Here is a 20089-nt window from a genome sequence, read left to right as displayed (position 1 = left end):
CTGAGGTCAGCCATGGAGTCCCTTGCCTGGTTTTGCTGCTTTTCTGGGCCTGAAGCTCAAATACAACTGAGGCCTAGATGTATTTGATGTAGGTCAGAATCTCACTGTCCTGGGCGCTTAATGCCTAAGAGCTAAAGGTCAGGGGAGTATCCCAACCACATTATCAGTGATATGAAAGGTCAAAGGTCTAAACTGCAGGACCAGTGATATGCTAGGGGAGGAAAGGTTACTCTGAGGATGAGCCCCTTGTTTTCCCAGTTTTGTCCATTGAGAGGCGCCCAGGGTTTTCCCCCCTGCTGACCTCCTTGCTCTGCTCAGACCTGTGTAACTGTCTACCATGGGTGTAATGACCATGGGCAATGATATAACCCATCATGCCTACGGAAGGAAGCCTCCGTAACCCTAACCAAAGGGGTTCAGAGAGGTTGGGAACACATAGAAGATCTGGGAGGCAGCATGCCTGGAAAGAGCAAGCTCCATGCCCCTTCCCACATACTATGCACCTCTTCCATTTGGCTGTTCCTGAATTGTATCCTTTATAATAAACTGGTAATAGAAGAGTGCGTTCCTGAATGCTGTGAGCCATTCTAGCAAGTTATCAAACCTGAGGAAGGGGTCATGGAACCCTGATATATAGCCTCCTGATCAGAAGGATGGGAGTCCAGGACTTGGGATTGCTGTCTGAAATAGGCACAGCCCTGTGGGACTGAGCCCTTAGCCCATGGGGTCTGAGCTAACTCCAGGCAGTCAGAATTGAACTGTATGATACCTAGTTGGTGTTGGGAAAGTTTGGGAATTGGTTGGTGTGGGGAACCCTCACCTCCCAAAACACGTGTCATGTCAGAAGTACTGTGTGAGTTGAGAAACTATGTTTTGTTTTGTCTTCCCTTTAGGGAAAATTTCTTAACACAACAGATACCCTCATAAACAAACCCCCCCCCAAAAAAAAGAGAGAGGAAAAAATAAAATGGATTATATCTGTCTTCATTGAAATTTAGAACTCTTTAACCAGATACCCTATAAATAAATTAAATGAAAAGCCACAATGAAATGCATATGCATAACAAAGAAAGAATTCCTTATTAAAACATTTAATGATTTTCCAAGATAAAAAGACATAGATCCCAGTAGAAAAATACAGAAATGTTATGAACAAACAATACAGGCAGAAGCCCAAACAGTTAATATTAACACATTAAACCTCTGTAGTAATAAGGGAAATACAAATAACAACTGCAGTGACATATTTCACACCCCATCAAGTTTTCAAAAACTTGGAAAGTCTAACCAAAGCAAGTATTGGCCAGAATGTAGAGAAAATGACTCTCACTTGGAAAAATATTTAGTGATATCTAGCAGAATTAAAGGTGGTATATCTTATGACCCAGTAGTTCAATCTCTAGAAATGTATACAACACAGAGAAACATATATATATATATAAAACAAAACACATCCAAATTGTTTATTGCAGAGCTGTTTCTGATGGCAGCTTTTAGATACTTCCTAAATGTCCATCAATATAGGCAGGTGGATAAATAAATGTTGGTACATTTGCATAAGGAAAAATAATACACTAGATAAAACTCACACTCCAAGTATCAACATGACTAAACCTCAAAATCATAATATTAAGGAGAAAATGATAAATCAATATACCATTCATAAAAATACATAAAATACTAATTGAGGTCATTTGTAAATATGGACAATAAAATTATAAAATATGGTGGGAATAATATACATCAACCTCTAGGTAGTGTTTAGTGCTGGGTGGCAGAGGAAGAGGGACGGGACTGTCACTGAAATTCAGAGTAGTGAATAGCTCTACACTTTATTTACCTGAAACATTTTTAAAGTAAATTTTGCAAAATGTTATACCGTTTTATTGTTGGAGAGTAAATTCATTGTATTCGTTATATTATGCTCTATAATTGTCTTCACTTTTGAGGTATTTCATTATAAAGATATTTAACCCCTAGAGTGCCGGGGAGCTTGATGGTGCTCCTCCTGTCTTTCACCAAAAGTGCCGGGAGCGCTATTCAAATTTTTTTTTCTACTAGTATTTTATAATACAATCAGCAAACAATATACGTCAAAGATGAAAACAAATGTAGTAAAGGTTTCCTTAAGTTTTTGAATATGTCACTTCATTTACTTGCGATTCATAAGTTTTTTCCTAAACTGCTGTAAAATCAGCAAAAACGCCTTGGCAATTTTAACATAGTCCCTAGGATACTGGTTGGCACTCAAAGGGTTAAAATGAAATTCTCTTAGAAAACACAGTGAGAGAAGCTATGTGCAATATTATATGGTGGAAAGAGAATGGACTTTGAGGTCAGAAGCATGAGCTGTGTGTCCCTGAGAAATTCTTTTAACCTCTCTAAACATCGAAGTCTTTTTTTGTAAAATGACAGATAATTTTGCCTGCTTGTATAGCTCTGAAGATTAAATTAGTTGACTTAAGAACAGGTACCTGATATCTAATAAGTGCACAATAAATATTAAATATCTTATGCCGGGAGCAGATTTATTACTTCAATGTAAACATATTGTAATTGGTTTTTCTAGCCATGAAAAGCCACAATAAAATGCATATGCATCACAATGCATATGAAAAGAAAGAATTAGTATATAAAACACTTAAAGATTTGGTAAAAAAAAATCACTTGTATGACTCTACCAGTCTGGAATAGGTTTGCCTGCACCAAGAGCTTTAGGGTGTTGACGCTACAGTACCTTCAGGGACCTGAATCTCTTCTGCCTTTCTGTCCAGCCATCTTTAGCATGTGGGTTTACCTCCCACATCCCTCACTCCCGGTCACAACATGACAACTTCGCCGCTCGCATTATATATTTTGTCCAGGTATGAAAATAAGAAAGAGCAAAGTTAGCTGCCTCTTTTAAAATAATTTTCCAAGCCCTGGCCGGTTTGGCTCAGTGGATAGAGCGTCGGCCTGTGGACTGAGGGGTCCCAGGTTCGATTCCGGTCAAGGGCATGTACCTTGGTTGCGGGCACATCCCCAGTGGGGGGTGTGCAGGAGGCAGCTGGTCGATGTTTCTCTCTCTCATCGATGTTTCTAACTCTCTATCCCTCTCCCTTCCTCTCTGTAAAGAAATAAATGGAATATATTTTTTAAAAATAAAATAAAATAATTTTCCAAGAAGCCCAACTTAAAGTTTATATTTACTTCTCATTGGCTAAAACTGTCACATGACATCTGTAACAGTAAAATAGGCCTGGGAAGGGGATCTTGTGGCTGAGCATGGCCCCTAGAACAGAAGCGGAGTCAGTATGAAAATGGGGACAATGAACAGAAGTTGGGAACAGCAAAGACTGTTACTGAGATTGTTGCTCTATGCATCCCATGAGGATCTCTAGTTGAACCTAGGTTTGCTTTTCTAGTGTGTGATGGTTTCAGAATTCCTACCTAGAAATGATTTTGGCACGTACATTTAGGGTGCAAATGTAGGGTAGGAAAGTGGCTGATGGGGCTGATGAATGAGGAGAATTCTGAAGTCCTCTAGAGTCCTCGGCTGAACCACAGCCTCTAGTACAGTGATGACGAACCTATGACACGTGTGTCAGAGGTGACACGTGAATTCATTCTCTTGATTGATTTGTCTTTGTTGAATGGCATTTAAATATATAAAATAAATATTTTACTATGGTTGCAAATATCAAAAAAATTTCTATATGTGACACGGCACCAGAGTTAAGTTAGGGTTTTTCAAAATGCTGACATGCCGAGCTCAAAAGGTTCGCCATCACTGCAGTCTAGCACTTATGCTATTCACATCTCCAGACACAAACACTTAAAACTCAGGTTTTCTTTGCCTGTGGAGTAAATCAGTCAAGTACAAAGATTACAACTCTTACTAATAATGGGGGTTTTTTTTCATGAAAGGGATTAACTGGATTTTGGCAGAATTGTGCTTTTCTCCTTTAAGCTTTTCTCTTCCCATGATCTTATAGGAAGAAACTATTAGAACTAATATTTTTTAAAGAGAAAACAATATTCCTCCCAAGAGGGATCTTGCCTGAAGCAACCTCTTTTATATGGTCCTCCCTAAGGCAGTAAGCCCAGTCTTTTATAGACATGGTGTGGCACAGGTGTGTGGAGCTACACTAATGAGCAGCATAAGCTCTTAGTTACATTCCCATTTACGGTGTCATCAGGGTCCAAGAAAGCAAGAGTATTTCAAATTTAGGTTAAAAAAAAAAATGAAGGGAAGACGCTGAGGCTCTTTTCAAAGTTAATTATTCTGGGAACCCTGATTAAAATAAAAACTTTGAACTGGTACAGTGCACCCATTTATAGCAAATCATTCACCAGTGAAAATTACCTGGAGAAAGAATATTTTAAAGTCCATGGGAAAGGGGTGGGGGGGAATAAAACAAGTTTTCCTATAATGTCAATCTGGGCCAAATTTAACCAACCTTCATTCTAGATCCAAAATTTGGGCCAAAATTTGGATCAATACAGTGATCTTTGTATAAGTTCTGTTAGCTGGCTTTTAAACAGGGTAAAAATGCAACCAGATTAATGACTTACCTGGGAGACTAAGCTGCACTGGACTCTGCAAACCAAGCCTTGGGCTCCTTAAAACTCGAATTGGCTCATCTACAAAAATCAACCTCAAATTTTATCTTCGTTTCATTTGGAAGGATCCTCCCATTATTATCAAAGGTAGTTACCAGTGGCTTTCCTTTGGGGAGTGGTTTGAATCTTCAGTCTCTCCCTATAACTACCACAGTATCTAGATCAGGGGTCCTCAAACTTTTTAAACAGGGGGCCAGTTCACTGTCCCTCAGACCGTTGGAGGGCCGGACTATAGTTTAAAAAAAAACTATGAACAAATTCCTATGCACACTGCACATATCTTATTTTGAAGTAAAAAAACAAAACGGGAACAAATACAATATTTGTATTTGCATGTGGCCCACAGGCCGTAGTTTGAGGACCCCTGATCTAGATTAATATGAACTATCTTGAATAAGGACAAGTGTTTGAGCTCCTTATTGTACTCACATGGGATAAGGAAGACATGCAGTTCACAATCACATCCTTTTCTCTTGCACAAAGTTTGAAATTGTCACAGTTCTAATATGTGCGAAAAGTACAAATATGCTGCTACTTTGATTTTTAGTCCCATGCCATCTGGCAGTGAGGATGAAGTGAGTAAAAGTAGAGTGACAAGCAAAAGTATCAGCCTTTCATGTCTAATGTTGTAGTGGTTGAGGTGTGAAAGAAGTGAAAGAAAATGGAAGTTCAGGACAATTAGTTCTTTATTATAGACTAGAGGCCCGGTGTACAAAAATTCATGCACTCGGGGTGGGGGGGTCCCTCAGCCCAGCCTGCGCCCTCTCACAGTCCGGGAACCCTCAGGGGATGTCCTACTGATGGCTTAGGCCCGCTCCCCGCAGTCTGGCCTCCCTCTGTGGGAGCCGACCAGGCAGCCCATCGCTCCTCCTCCTGCTGGTTGCTGCCGCCTCCCCACCCCCCATCACCGTCCCCTCCCTCTGCCCGCTGGCATGCACCTTGGCTGGCCTGGTGCCACCTGCTTGCCGGCCCCACCCCCCGCCAACTGATCATTCCACCAGTCAGTCAATTTGCATACTATGCTCTTATTATATAGGATATATATATATCATACTAAACTGTTTAGTCCCTTCCAATGGACAGTGATGACTCAGCAATTGCAAAGCCAATCACTAGTGAATGGGATGAGGTTAGACACTGGACCCCAAAGCCTAGTATTTAGAGCAAAAGCACAGTAGGAGACAAGCCAGTTACATACCAGTCAACTGGCAGAAGACACCAAACCCAAGTAGGTCAGGTCCAAGAACCAGGATCCTAGAGCATGGTTAATGTTAGAGCTGACTAGAGTCAATGAAGAGGAAAGGAAGCTAAGAAACCCACCTTCATTTGTAGGCAGAGTTCTTTGTGGTAGCTTCTTATGAAGGTAATATGTGTCTCCACCCACCCCCCTTGTCCCCATACCCAAACATCATGCTGCCTCGGTATTTAAGGGGTAGCATTTGATACTATTTCATCAGGTTGTCTACTCCCCCACACACCTTTCTAGTTTTGACACATTTCACACAGTTGTCATACCCACTGTCCTCAGACAAGTCTGTGGGCTTCAGGCAAACCAAGGTGTACTAATACAAATGTCTATAACTGATAAATAATGAGACATCTGAAAGACTTGTGGCAGCTAAGACCAGAAAAGAACTCGGTCTCTTCTCCTTCTCTCCTTGGAAATTGATGCTCTGTCATCTTTTCATCTAAACACTTGCTCTTCCAAATTTTTGATTCTTGCCAAAGCAAAGAAAATTCTTCTAGGTGCCAAATCTGTCCTTTTTGACTCAACTTTCCTCTTTATCTTCTATGTGAAACCTCATCATATCTGCCGATTTCTGTTTCTGAATGGACTTTGACTTCATGTTTTCCTTTTCTCACTCATTATCATCACCTAGACCCTGAACTCATAAAACATGCATTATTTTAATTGATGTGTTGGTTCCAGCCTTTCCTCTCCTGGGTCTGTTTCCCACACATCAGTCCCTAGTTCTGGGATCCCTGAGAGGTCTTGTAACTGGATAATCAATGGGTCCATGCTGCCTGTCACTACTTGAGCCAATTAAGCAGAGACAGGGTTGAATCATATATGAGCATTTATTCCAATACTGCTGGTAGTATAGGAGAGCAGCAGGTCATTCACAAAAATCTGCTCTGCACCCCACCATAAGCCAGCTGCTTATATTGGGTAGAAGAACAAAGATTACATGTGGAAGCAGGCAAAAGGGTATGCCAAATGGGCAGTTATTAGGTAATGCAGGCTAGATATTTGCAAAGGCCTGTGGATATGAAAAGGTCTGGGGTCTTCCAAGGGCTGGTGATATGCAAAGGGTTGGGGGTCTTCAAAGGGCTGGCGGCTCTGGTTTCTGCAACAAGATTGTTAATCTTTCCATAATAGGCAGCTCCCTGGTGGGGAGGATGGGCTGCATTTCCAGGTGAGCTCCCAGTTCCCACATGCAACTCCCAGCCAGGTTAGAATGTGCCCTCTTGAATCAAAACAAAACAATCATGTTTAACAGAGCATGATTAATATTTCTTACAATTATAACAGGTCCCCAATATTCTATTTCTGCCCCTATCATTCTCACCACCTATAACACTAAGTTCAAACCCTTCCCCTAACCTCAGTATCTGGCAATCTTCTCTATCCAACCATATTTCCCACCTAACCCTTTGTACCACTCATTTCCTTATTTCCAGTCTTGCCATGCTTTTTCCCCATTTCTAATCAATTTTCTTTGCTTAAAAGTTTCCTCTTTCCTCTCCAGCTATCCAAATGCTACTTATCCTTCCAAGTTCATGTCAAATTATCACCATAAAGTCTTCTCTGAAAAATTTGGTCCCTTTAAATTCCATAGCCCTATTTGTCAATATCACTCATTTAGGTATCTAGAATATCACATTATGGTTTGTGTTATATAATGCTTGTTTTATAAGTTCAAGTTTGCTTCCCTCAACTGTTTTTGATCGCAATGAGTTGGGATACATTTCTCCTATATTAAACTTTCTCCCCTGAAGGGACATGAAATGGCACAATAGGCATACCATGAATATTTAATATATATTTATAATATTTTGTCTGAAAACATGGATAAAATAAAAAATTACATTAAGAATGACTCTTGAAGAGTCAATTTGGGATTTGGAGTGGTTTAACCACTTGATACACAAGAATTCATTTAAAGACACTAGAAGTGAAATATTCCACTGCCTCTGACCTTTGGGCCTGCAGCAATATTGGCAAATTATACTCTGGTTTTCAGCCCTTCTACCATAGTTTCTGGGCTGCTTAATTGGCCTGCATTCCAACCTCATCATTGGCATGTAAGACATCACCTACACATTTAATGAAATAGTTAACTCTGACCACTTGCTTTACCAAGTAGAACAGAGATTTCCAAAGAATGGGAACCCCACAGCTCTGCCATGTCCTTTGTGACCTGGGGAAGGTTCTGCTGTGATGTCCTCACATCTCTGTGTTGAGTTCATGTTCTCCTCCCCTAAAGATGACACGGAAAGCAAGACAGCAGTAAAATGAGAACCCACTAGAAATGGAAGAACAAAGTAAATTTGATCTTGAACTGAGAAACAGTTCTCTTTCTAAAGACCTTATGTACATGGTACCTTCAGATTAAACAGAGTAATTTGATTTTTATTAAGCACCAAGGAAGCAGAGCGCCTGGGTGAAGTGGTCACTAGCACTGATCTGTCCAGCAGTTAGATCATTTAATTAGTAAACACTACAACAAAAGCAGAAAATATAACGACAATACGGAAAATTTATTAAGTAACAATGGAGTGAAAATTCTCTTCAGTTAGATATTCCATATTCCATCTTAAGAGACTGTAGCAAAATTGTTTAAAGCATGGAGACCATGTAAATTTTGTAAAATCCTAAAGGAAAGGAAAATTGTTTTTTTTTCAAACAACACCAGAACTGGGATCATGGGAAAATGAATTGAACATGCATTGTCTACATGAACAAATAGAATCTGGGAGGAATCAAACAATTAATTTTGAATAAGAGCATCTCATTTTTAACATTCTTTCTTCGAATACATGCTTTAGAATTTCAGGAATCAAACCACAATGGGTTGAAAAGTACCAAGTTAGCTCACCAAATCTATGTGTGAACAAGATTAGCATTCAATAATGTGCTGACTAATCTCACCCTTAAACATATTATTTTCAGATTTGACTTAAATAGCTAAGTTACCCCTTTATCTCTTTCTTTGTCCAAGCCAATCTCTTCCCTCCCTTTCTTATACAGTACCATCTTTTCTTCTTGCTCAATATTATCAAACCAAGCCACAAATCTAATTAAGCTGTCTTGATGCCAAAATCTCTGCTCCTGGAGAAATGCATCATGCAGCTCATCTAGGTAAATGAATTAAAAGAGCATCCAGGCAGGTATCTGGTGAATGTCTCAGTTCATCCTTGCATAATAAACTATCTTCTCCTGCTCATTCATTTGTCAGTCACAGTAACTAAGGATTATTATTTGCTGAATGTACGTGACACCAGCAATTTGCAAAGTCTGTTGGCAAGAAAATCAGGTTAGAATGACAGAGTGAGAAATTAAGCAGAAGCCTGATGTAATTAGCTACAACAATCAGTGCTCTAATTTCTGATTTATTGTTTCCTGTTTTCCTGCTGCACTCCACTCTGTGTATACTGTATGTGCTTCGTATAGGCCAAACAATTGCCTTATCAGTCCTGGCAAAGCGAGAGGTCACAGTTAACAATATTTATTTAAACATGCAGGATGCTTCCCGCTGCAATTAGGAAATAACTATTACTAATAGGTCCTTGGCACTACTTCCTCACTTATACAATTTTTGGGGGGAAAAACAGAAACAAGAAAGGCTTGGATTCATTTCTTACAAATGCATAAGAGTTGATTTAGCTCTCCCTCTAGGAGAATTTTTCTTCTCTCAAAAGGTTTGTGATTCTAAATGAGCCAAACAAATCATTATTGTTACAGCTAAATATCCATAAAAATATGAAAAAAAATATTCTTCCTGATAAATAGTGGAGTTTATTTTCAAAGCCAAATGGAAAGATACCCCAGCACACACCTTGGAAACTCTAGTCTGTAGAGAATGTCCTTGCTTTCCATCATTCAATCACAAACATAACGAAGTTAGACAGGGGTGGGGGGGAGGGTTCATATGTGAAGAAAGCATTTTTAAAAATTGCATGTAGGATATATTTCGAAGAGGTTAATTATGAGCATTTTGAAATTCTAAATAGTTTTTTAAGCTCTGAAATAACAAACTCTTCATAAGATAAAAATACCACTATACTTAACCTAAAATAATGTTAATATTTCTGAAAATCTGAATATAACTCAATTTGCATCACTAGCCATAAAAAGGAATATTTTATAGATCCTTTTGAAAAATAAAGAAAATGGATATGATGAAATAAATATTTTTATTTTTATTCTTTTAATTTCAAAATATTAGATATGAAACTCTCCCAGAACACATGTCTAACATAAGATAAAGCAGAACATACTAACAAGGTCCTTGGGGAACCCTCAGAAGCTAGTCAGACTGCAGAGTCATATGGGAATTAGAAGACACATTAGATCTAGTGTCAGGAGACCTGGATTTTTTTCCAGGACATTTCTCTCATTAACCAGTGGTCTTGAGCAATTCATTTGACCTCACTAGGTCTCATTTTTCTTATAAATAAAATGGGAAGTGTGGACTTGATCTTGAAATTGTTTTTATAGTAAAAATAAATATCTATCAAGCACTTTGTTCTCTGTCAGGAGCTATGCTAAATATTTTAAATGATCCAGTTTTTGCTATTAATAAAATTAAATTAAAAACAAAATTTAAATTTAAAACATTATAATGAAAAGAGGGACATTATATACAATTCACTGTTGACAGTTCTTTTCTTTCAAGTTGACATATACTTCACGTCTTTTAATTCTCCCAATAGTCTATGAAATAAGAACTTACTGTCTCTATTTTACAGATGAGGAACCTGAAGCTTTGAAATTCTGTAACTTGCTTGAGGTTATTCAGTTGGAAAGAGACCCAGAGATCATTCTAAACCAGGCTAATCTGTGCCCATAACACAAGTACTTAACCTTTTTGTTCTACAGCCTTATATCTTAAGATCTTAACATATTAAGATTCTAATAAAAAATACATATAGATTCATGAAGATGAACACAAAGGAATATCTTAAACCAAAATGTAGAAATCCACAAAGTTCTATTGAAATAAGATGGAAGACTTAGTGTGTGAGCACCCAATTGTATTTGTGTCTAATAATAGTTTCATGAAAATGACAATAGCAATTCTAAACAAATATCATTAAATCAATCACTAAATAGTTTTCTGAGTAGTTTTTATGTTTTCAATTCAGAATTGTATTCTTTTTTTAAATTTTTATTTTATTTTATATTTTTTGTTTAAAGTATTACAAATAGTAGTACATATTCAGGCTTGTATTCTGTAGGAGGGTAGAATGTACCCTCTTTTCCCAAAAGATCCATAATCCAGTTGCGGTTATACTCCATGTTGTACATTCATTTATGGTAAAATCTGAGGTACACACAACAAATGCTGAAGGAAGTCAGCTGATAAATTTCAAATATCAGAGCTAGAGCAGTCAGGAAGCATGGATGAGATAAATAAATATACTCTGAATTAATGGAAGAGGGAAAGGAGAGCTTTTCTTGACCAACACCTTCAAGAAAATGGCTAGAAGGTGTTAGTCAAGAAAGCAAAAAGGGATAGTAGTGTTAAATAAAGTCTAGTATAATTGTGTTCAGGAACAGAAGTGTTTGTGTGTGTGTGTGTGTGTGTGTGTGTGTGTGTGTGTGTGTAAAAAGAGAAGAGACCTCATATTCAAAGGAGTTTTTTTAGGCATCATTACAAGGTCCATTTGTAATGGTTAAATCCTGAAATGAACAAAGTGCCAGCAGGAAAAGAGAGGAAAGACACATGTGAAAAACTATTTTCAAAGTAAATTTTCATTTATTCACTCAATCATTTATTCATGTGATTAACCTTGATTATAACCTTATATCCAGGAACTATACTAATATGATAAATGAAAAAAATGAACATCACTAAGACTCCTTGAACATTAAACAGACAATCAAATAATACTATGAATAAGTATGTGCCCACAAAGTTATAACCTAGATGAAATGGACCATTTCCTTGAAAGACACAAAAGGCCAAAACTCAAACAAGAAAAAAAAATAGAAAATCTGAATAGGCTCTGATAATACCTGGTTCCCATGGCAATTGCCACACATAAGTCTCTGCTCCAGTAATCTGTGACTCCCTGTATTTTTCTGCCTGTTTTTCTAATCTTGAAGCCCTGGTTTTCCTTGAACCCTCATCTATCCTTTGGATCCTAGAAGAGTTAATTTTTCAGTCTGTTGAGTTATTTACTCATTAGAATGGAGTTACAACCTCCAACTTCTTTACCTACAGAACCAGAAATAGGAAGTCCCTATTTTTGTGTGGGTGATTGGGTAAACATTGCTGTCATTTGTAGAAATAGTATTTATTAGTAGTAAAGTATTGTTGAAATTATTTCAGCACAGTTGTGACTTAAACCTATACACGGTCCATACAAGCTGACTGTGAAAGGCATGCATCCATTAATTCTTTCATTTATCCTACAAACATTTCCTGAGTGCAAAATAAGCACTGTGCTAGGTGTTAAGAAGTGATGAACAAATAAGACACTGGAGTTCAAGATGTCTATCAGGAGGTAAAAGGCTCTCCATGAATGATGGTTAGCTGAGGTTGAGCCACTCGGGTATCATCTTCAAGAATAGCAAGATGGGAAAAGTAGACAATATCCAAGTATAGTGTTGAAGGAAGGCATCTAGCACAGTGTACTTCTGGGTCACAGACTTAAACTTCTCATAGAAAACGACCGTGTTTATAAATATGATGGCTTATGAGAATCTGAATTGAGAAATTCTCTGATTTTTTTAAAACTCACTACTGCCTTGACCTGATGTAAAGGGCTGGAACTGGGGGCAGTAAAGTTTGTTGGATTGTTATTTTTCTTTGACATCGGTGACCCACCCGTCTGAGATTCCCCTCAGCAACATGTCTCAGGTGCACCATAGGCAAGAACAAAGTGACACTGGAATGCCATCAGAATGTTGATGCCAAGGTCTCTTTTATGTGCCCCCTAACCTACAGGATGGTGTGTACCTGGTTGAGAGGTTTGCCCAATGTGTGCTATCCACAGCAAATACAATCCAGGCCACTGGAGATGCATCTTCCAGGAGCTGCACTGTGTGACTTCCCTTGGTTTTTAAAATGTTTGGATCTATCCTACCTTTCCGCACCTGCAAGGAACTCTGTATACCTTCAGCAGCATTGTGAGGGAGGAGTGTGGGAAAATGATTTCGGCAATGCGAAAAAGCTCAACATCAAAAACGGTATTGAAGGAGAGGATGAATCAAACTACAATAAATAGATCTCTAACTCTGATAAAGATTAGCATGATGCCTACTTTGAGCTGAGAAAGAATACCAGTAAGAGAATGCACCAACAACAATGATGACCAATTAGTCATTCAACTCAGGTGTAGAAAAGGAAGAAATGGCAGAGAAGTTGGATAGCAATGTTCTGCCAGATCCTCCAGTAATGAGGATCACAGTGATTGGGATGAGAAGAAGAAACAGCTCAAAAAGGCCAGATGGCCACGAATCACAAGGGTCACAAGTCTGTGTATACTGTGGCTCAATGCCAGCTGAAAGATCAGGTCAGACCACCTTGGCATCAGCATCACAGATCTTTACGAGAGGCAGACAAGATCTGAAAGGAAATGTCCAAATAGAATGAAGAGAAGGGGGGTAAGACTAAGCACACCTGGAAGGAAAATGAGAAAGCCATAATATAATATAAAGGGGGCCAGGGTAAGTGTTCTAAGAGGGACAAGCCAAAGAAAAAGAAAATAAATGTAAAAATGAAAAAGATATCAATGCCCTCCAGGGGCTCATTAGCAGAATCATTCTCAGGGCAGCTAAGTGAGAGCTTCAAGAGACAGTTTGTGTCCTATGATGACAGGAAAGAATACGACCAAGAGAGAAGGCATAGTGAGGAATTGGAAGAATAGGAACTAGCCAGTACTCCCCCAGCTCAGAGGACTGGGTGTCAGAATCCAATGAATAGAAAAGAGGAAATCTTTCTCTCCTTACACTTGCCCTATCACACCTTCTCTCTCCCCATTCATATTTTGGTACCAGTTTCTCCTCATGTTAAAATGTAGTTTTTTGATTCGGTGCCATCTAATCAAGCTCTCCTGGTGGTATGCACTTACCGGTGGTGGCAGGAGAGCTATCTTACTCAGATACTTCCCATGGATGACTCTTTTTAACTTGGGAAGAGATTGGGTGGGAGACAAGGCAAGGCAGAACCCTCCTTGAATTTCCCAATCTTAAGGATATAGCCTCTGCTTGTCCTGTTCAAGTTGCTGCAGCATGAGTTTTATAAGGCCAGGCCTATAGCTTCTAACTGGGGCTTATGTCCACTCATATTTTGTAGTTCTGGTCTGTAAAAATCAACATTTAATAAAGGGAAGTGACTTTTCATAGGGAGGAGAAGGAAGGAGTGATCAATTCTGCCAAATGCTACTGACAGAGAAAGATGAAGGAAGATAATGGCAAAATAAAGGTTAATAATGAGAAGTCCTAGGAGCTTTGACAAATGGAGGTCCTTGACAAAAGCAGATTCATCAGCTTTGAGGTGACACATGTATGGACTTAAAATCAGGCTCCACCACTTAATAGCTTATGACTTTGGGCAAGAAACTTTAATTTCTGAGCCTCAAATTTTTCATCTTGGCAATTAAGTTATAGTGCCTACAGTCAGACTGGTTGGATAATTAACAAAATAACATATGGGAAAGATCTTGGCATAACTTAATAAATAAATGGGCTTTCTTTCTGTTTCCCAAGTCACAAAAAATGGAAAATATTGCTAATTAACCAGTTTTATTAAAGCCAAATAAAGCTTTTACAGTATATCAAAATTTTTAAAATAGATGTCTAAATTTTTGAAACTACTCTTCCACCCACAAATTTTTTTAAGACAGCAAAGTTTAAACTTTGTAATGGGAATAGTCATAAATTACTCAATAGCACATAATAGCTAATGATCTTAATAAATGCTTTACATTCCTATCACAAAGGAAATAACTAAATCATGTTTCTTACACTAAGAACTAATATTTTTTCTGAAATAAAAGCACAATGAAAGAGGAGATCATGACAATGGGAGTATTAATAAAGTTAAAGGCATATTAACAAATTAAAATGGTAATGATGTTCCAGTAGAAATAAATATATTATTCTTTTTAGACTAAGGGAACAAAATCATACAAAATCTCAGGCAAAAGAAATGTCATCCTTGTAAAGGAATCTATCATTTGCAATTAATTAAATGTTTTAGCTGAGTTGAGACTTAACCACTGCACAGATTTTAAAGCAACATGAATTTCTACCAAGATATTGAAATAGCTAAAAGATTTTGTCACCTGGGTATTTCTGTGGTGCTCTCTTAATTGTATCTTTAGGTGAATGGAATTCCCTAATTTTAATTTACTCAGATCTGTCAATATTTCCCTGGTTAGTGCATTTTGTATCCTATTACAACCTTCTTTTCCTTTTTTTTTTTACCTAAGCATTTATTAATTTATTTAACAACGTTACCTCAGTAATTCTCTGAGTCAAAAACAGGATACAAAAATGAACTGGATAAATCAGTTTCTAAAGAACTTTTTGTACAATATGGGAGGGTGAGAAGGTGTAGAAAAGACACTTAGCATAGACAAGTAAATAAACATTAAATATAGTGTGATAAATGTTTTAATACAGACATATAAAATACTAGGGGAGCAAAAAAGAAAGGTTAATTCACACTGCTAGGGGGCAGGGCTCATTTTAGAATTTAAAAAATATATTTACAAGGCACCTAAAGGCTGTGGAAATAGTGTATTCAGACTTATTACTGGTTAGACCTAAATTTATATCTGGCTTTACTAGCTATGTAAATTCAAGTAATTATTAACTAATCTGACTTTCACTTTCCCCAACAATGAAATAAGCATAATCATGCCTGCCTAATTGAAAATATTTTGTTAAGGAGTTTTGTACCTATGTTCATAAGAAATTGGCTTTGTAGTTTTCTAGGGTGTGTGTGTGTGTGTGTGTGTGTGTGTGTGTGTGTGTGATGTCTTGTCAGGATTTTGGTATCAAAATTAGGCTGGCTTCATAAAACAAGTTGGACAATATTCTTTCAATATTTTCCTGTTTGAAGAATGTGCTAATATTGGTGTTATGTCTTTATTAACTGTTTGGTAAAACTCACCAGTAAAGACATCTATTTTTGAAAATATTTTTGTAAAGAAGTTTTTAGTTATTGACTCAATTTCCATATTAAACTATTCAGATTTTTAAAAATTTGTTTCAGCTTTGGTAAGTATGTTATTCTAGAAAGTATCCCATTTCATTCAAATTTTAAAATTTATTGCAACAGAAATGTTTGTAATGTTCTCTTACGATGATTATGTCCATAGAATCTACAATAATCATCCCTTTTCCATTCCAACCTTAGTAATTCTCTTTTTTCTTTTATCACTCCAGATATTTATCAATTTTATTATTCTTTTCAAACAGAAATTATTTCACAGATTACTGTTCTTTTTATTATTTCCTACTTTCAACATTCTTTGTGTTTAATTTGTAATTCTTTTCACAATTTCTTAAGATAGATACTTGAGAGGATGTTATTAGACTTTTTCCTTACTATATAAATTTAGAGCTATAAATTTCTATTTCATCTTCCCACAAAGGATTTATATATTATATCCTTATTACTATGGAGCTTAAAATATTTTCCTAATATCTATTAGTTTACTTTTTCACTCATGTATTTTTTCAGAATTATATTGGGGACTGTATTGAAGATTTTCTAGTTAATCTGTATGTATTTTTGTGGTCAATTTTGGTAAATGTTATAAATACACTTGAAAAAATATATATCCTGCAGTTATTATATGCAGTATTCTACATGTTTAACTAGATCAAGTAAGTTAATTGTGTTTATATCTCTATTGATTTTTTTCTCCCCATTTCATCAGTTACTGAGAGATGTATATTAAATTTTCTGAATATGATTGTGAATATTCTATTTGTCCTTTAGTCATGTCAAATTTTGCTTTATGAAGTTCCAAGCTATGTATTAAGTGCATACAAATTTAAAATTCTTAAGTTATCATGCTGGATTAAACATTTTATCATTACAAAATGTCCTTCTTTATCTCTAGTAATGTTTCTTGCCTAAAATTAACTTTCATATTAGTTTGATATACCAGATTTCTTTTGATTAGTTTGCATTTTCTGTGATTTTCCATCCTTTTACTTTCAACACTTTTTAATACTTATATTAAAGCTACATCCATTGTAAACAGCACATAGTTGGGGGGTTTTTAAGGAGTTTGATAAACTTTATCTTTAATTAGTATTTATTATATTTATATTTCATATAATTCCTGATATGTTGAGGGTTTTGTTGTTTGTTTGCTGGTGTAATTGTGGAGTTTTTTTAATCCTTACCTGAGAATATATTTTCCATTGTTTTTTTGTTTGTTTGTTTGTTTGTTTGTTTTGGAGAGTGGAGGAAAGGGAGGAGTGGGGAGACAAAAAAGGAGGGGGTTGGGAAAGAGCGCCTGAGGGAGCAGTGGGTTGGTTGCCTCACACACACACCCTAACCAGGGCCTGTAATCAGCTTGCAACTGAGGTACCTGACCTGACATCAAACCCTTTATCCTTCTGTTCATGGGCCAACACTCTAACTACTGAGCAAAACTGGCCAGGGCTATATTGAGGTTTAAATCATGTCTTACTATTTGCTTTTTTCTCCATCCCACCTCATATTTCATTTTATATCTTACTTTTTATATGATTAATCAAAAATTTTATATCATCTTATATCTCACTCTGTTTCTTCTCGGTGGTACATTACTAACTTAAGTGATTAATCCAGAGATTACTGCATGCCTTCTTGGCTTATCAAAATCTCATATGAATTAGTAACTTCATCACTTTCCAGATATTGCAAGGACCTAATAATAATCCATTTTCCTTCTGTAATTATTATGATATATCATATATACCTCAAATTCACATGACAATTTATACAATCTATTTTAAGTTGATATGCTCAGATATTTACCCTTGTGGGTTTTTTTTTTCTTTAATGCATCTACATGCTTCTATCTGGATCACTATATCTGAAGAAATCCTCTCAAATCTTTACAACTTTGGTAGTTTTCCAACACCTCCAAACCACTGTTTTCATTATTTTAGCTATTCCTGGTAAGAGTATTGGTCTGAAATAAGCAAGTCTGCTATTCTGGAAGCAAAAGTTCCACTGGATTATCTCCCTCTTAGACATCTTTCCTAATTCAAATACCTGCTTGACATCTAGATGTCTAATAGCTCAAACGATATTGAAACCCTGGCCTGTCCTTAACAACACCTCTCCCTCAGCAAAACCTCACTTCATTACAGCATTCTCATGTTATTTGATAGCACTGTCAACCTTTTAGTTGGTCAACCTCAAATCCTTGGAGTCATCACCTTTCATTTTCCCCCCCCCCCCCCCCTTAGACGTCATATTCAATCTGTCAGAAATTCTGTTGACTCTATCTTTAAGATTTATCCAGAAATCAACCAATACCCTCCATGTGTACTGTTACAACTCTAATCTGAACCACTTTTATATCTCGCCTGGATTACTACAATAATTCCCTAATAGGTCTCTCTGAGCCTACCCTACCCCCTGCAATCTATCCTCAACAGTGGAGCTAGAATGATCCTTTTAATCGTTAAATCCTGTCACTCCTCAGCTGATACCTCCCAATTGCTGCACATTTACATAAACAAAGACCTTACTATAACTTGCAAGGTCTTACTTGACTGTCTCCTCCCTGCCTCTCTGACCTCATCTACAATTTGCACTGGACTCTCCTTCACCACAGAGGCCTCTTTGCTGTTCCCCAAACAAATAGGGCTCTGTCACATCTCAAAGTGCATGCTCTGGCCATTTCTTCCTTACAGAGAGCTCTTCCTCATCTGTTCTATTGGCTAACTTTCACCCTCACAAGGAATTGCTCAAATCCCACCTTTTTAATGAAGCAAGCTTTACCATTACCAATTGATTTAAAACTGCAACTTGCTTGGCTTCTGAATAGCCCTTTCAATCTCTTTTACTGTGCTGTAACTTTTCTTTTTTTCCATCGATTTTTCATCTTCTAACATTATATGATTCACTTATTTTATGTTTTATCTTTATTTGTCTTCACCAGCTAGAATACATGTTCCCAGGAGAAAAAAAAAGGAGTCTTCGGTGTATTTTTAGTGGTATATTACAAAGATCTCGAACAATGTCAGGCATATAACAGACTCTCCATACATATTTGTTGGATGAATCTGTGAGTAAATGAATGTATAACTTTCTCTTTCTACACATTCTTGCTTAGAAGTTGAATGAGATATTTTCCTCTCTTGAACCATAAGGATATATACCATATCCCAGTGAATTGGTATCCTATGTCAATTGTAACAAAATACCACAAACTTGGTAACTTAAAACAACAAAAATTTATTTTCTCCCAGTTCTGTTGTCCAGAAGTCCAAAATCAATATCATGGGGCCCAAATCAAGGGGTCTAGAGCCATGCTCCTTCCAGAGACTCTAGAAGAGAATCCATTCCTTGAACTCAAAATCTAGAATGAAATTCCTAAGCTTGTGGCCACATTACTCCCTCTCTGATCCTTTCGCATCACCTTCTCCTCTATACGTGTTTCAGAACTCCCACTGCCTCCATCTATTAGGATACATGTGACAGCATTTATGACCCACTTGAAAAATCCAACATACTATGCCCATCTCTAAATCTTTAACTCAATCACATCTGCAGAAACTTTTATTCCCAAGTAAGGTAACACTTCAGGTTCCAGCTATTAGGACATGATATTTTGGAGGACGATTATCAGCCTACCACACCAAGGAATGATGGTGTAGTGAGTGTAATTTCCTTAGAACTTTATGAAGCAGAGCTGTCATGCCAGCCCTAGAATCCTTATTTTGGGATATAGAAATAAACCTATTTTAAAGCACTGTACTTTTGGGCCTTGTTAAGTTCAACCACATTGAATTCTAACCAATAAAAACTGTTGCATTATCATTAATATATTTTTGTTGTTGTTAATCCTCACCTAAGGGTATTTTTATACTGATTTTTAGAGAGAGTGGATGGGAGGGGAGAGGGGGAGAGAAAAATATCAATGTGTGAGAGACACATCGATTGGATGCTTCCTGCATGCTCCCCAATCAGGGCCCGGATCAAACCTGCAACCCAGGTATGTGCCTTTCACCAGGAATCGAACTGGTGACCCTTCGGAGTGTGAGGCGGCACTCTAACCACTGAGTATAACAGCC

General features: G+C 37.2%; 1 pseudogene; it reads left to right on the top strand.

The window, feature by feature from the left end:
• Positions 1 to 12898, top strand: part of LOC102262460 — a 54777-nt pseudogene extending 41879 nt beyond the window's left edge.
• The last annotated feature ends 7191 nt before the right edge of the window (positions 12899 to 20089 follow it).

This window comes from Myotis brandtii, unplaced genomic scaffold (genome assembly GCF_000412655.1).
Source record: "Myotis brandtii unplaced genomic scaffold, ASM41265v1 scaffold733, whole genome shotgun sequence".
Classification (NCBI taxonomy): domain Eukaryota; kingdom Metazoa; phylum Chordata; class Mammalia; order Chiroptera; family Vespertilionidae; genus Myotis; species Myotis brandtii.
Note: the sequence above shows the minus strand (reverse complement) of the source record. Positions and strands in the feature narration are given on the sequence as shown.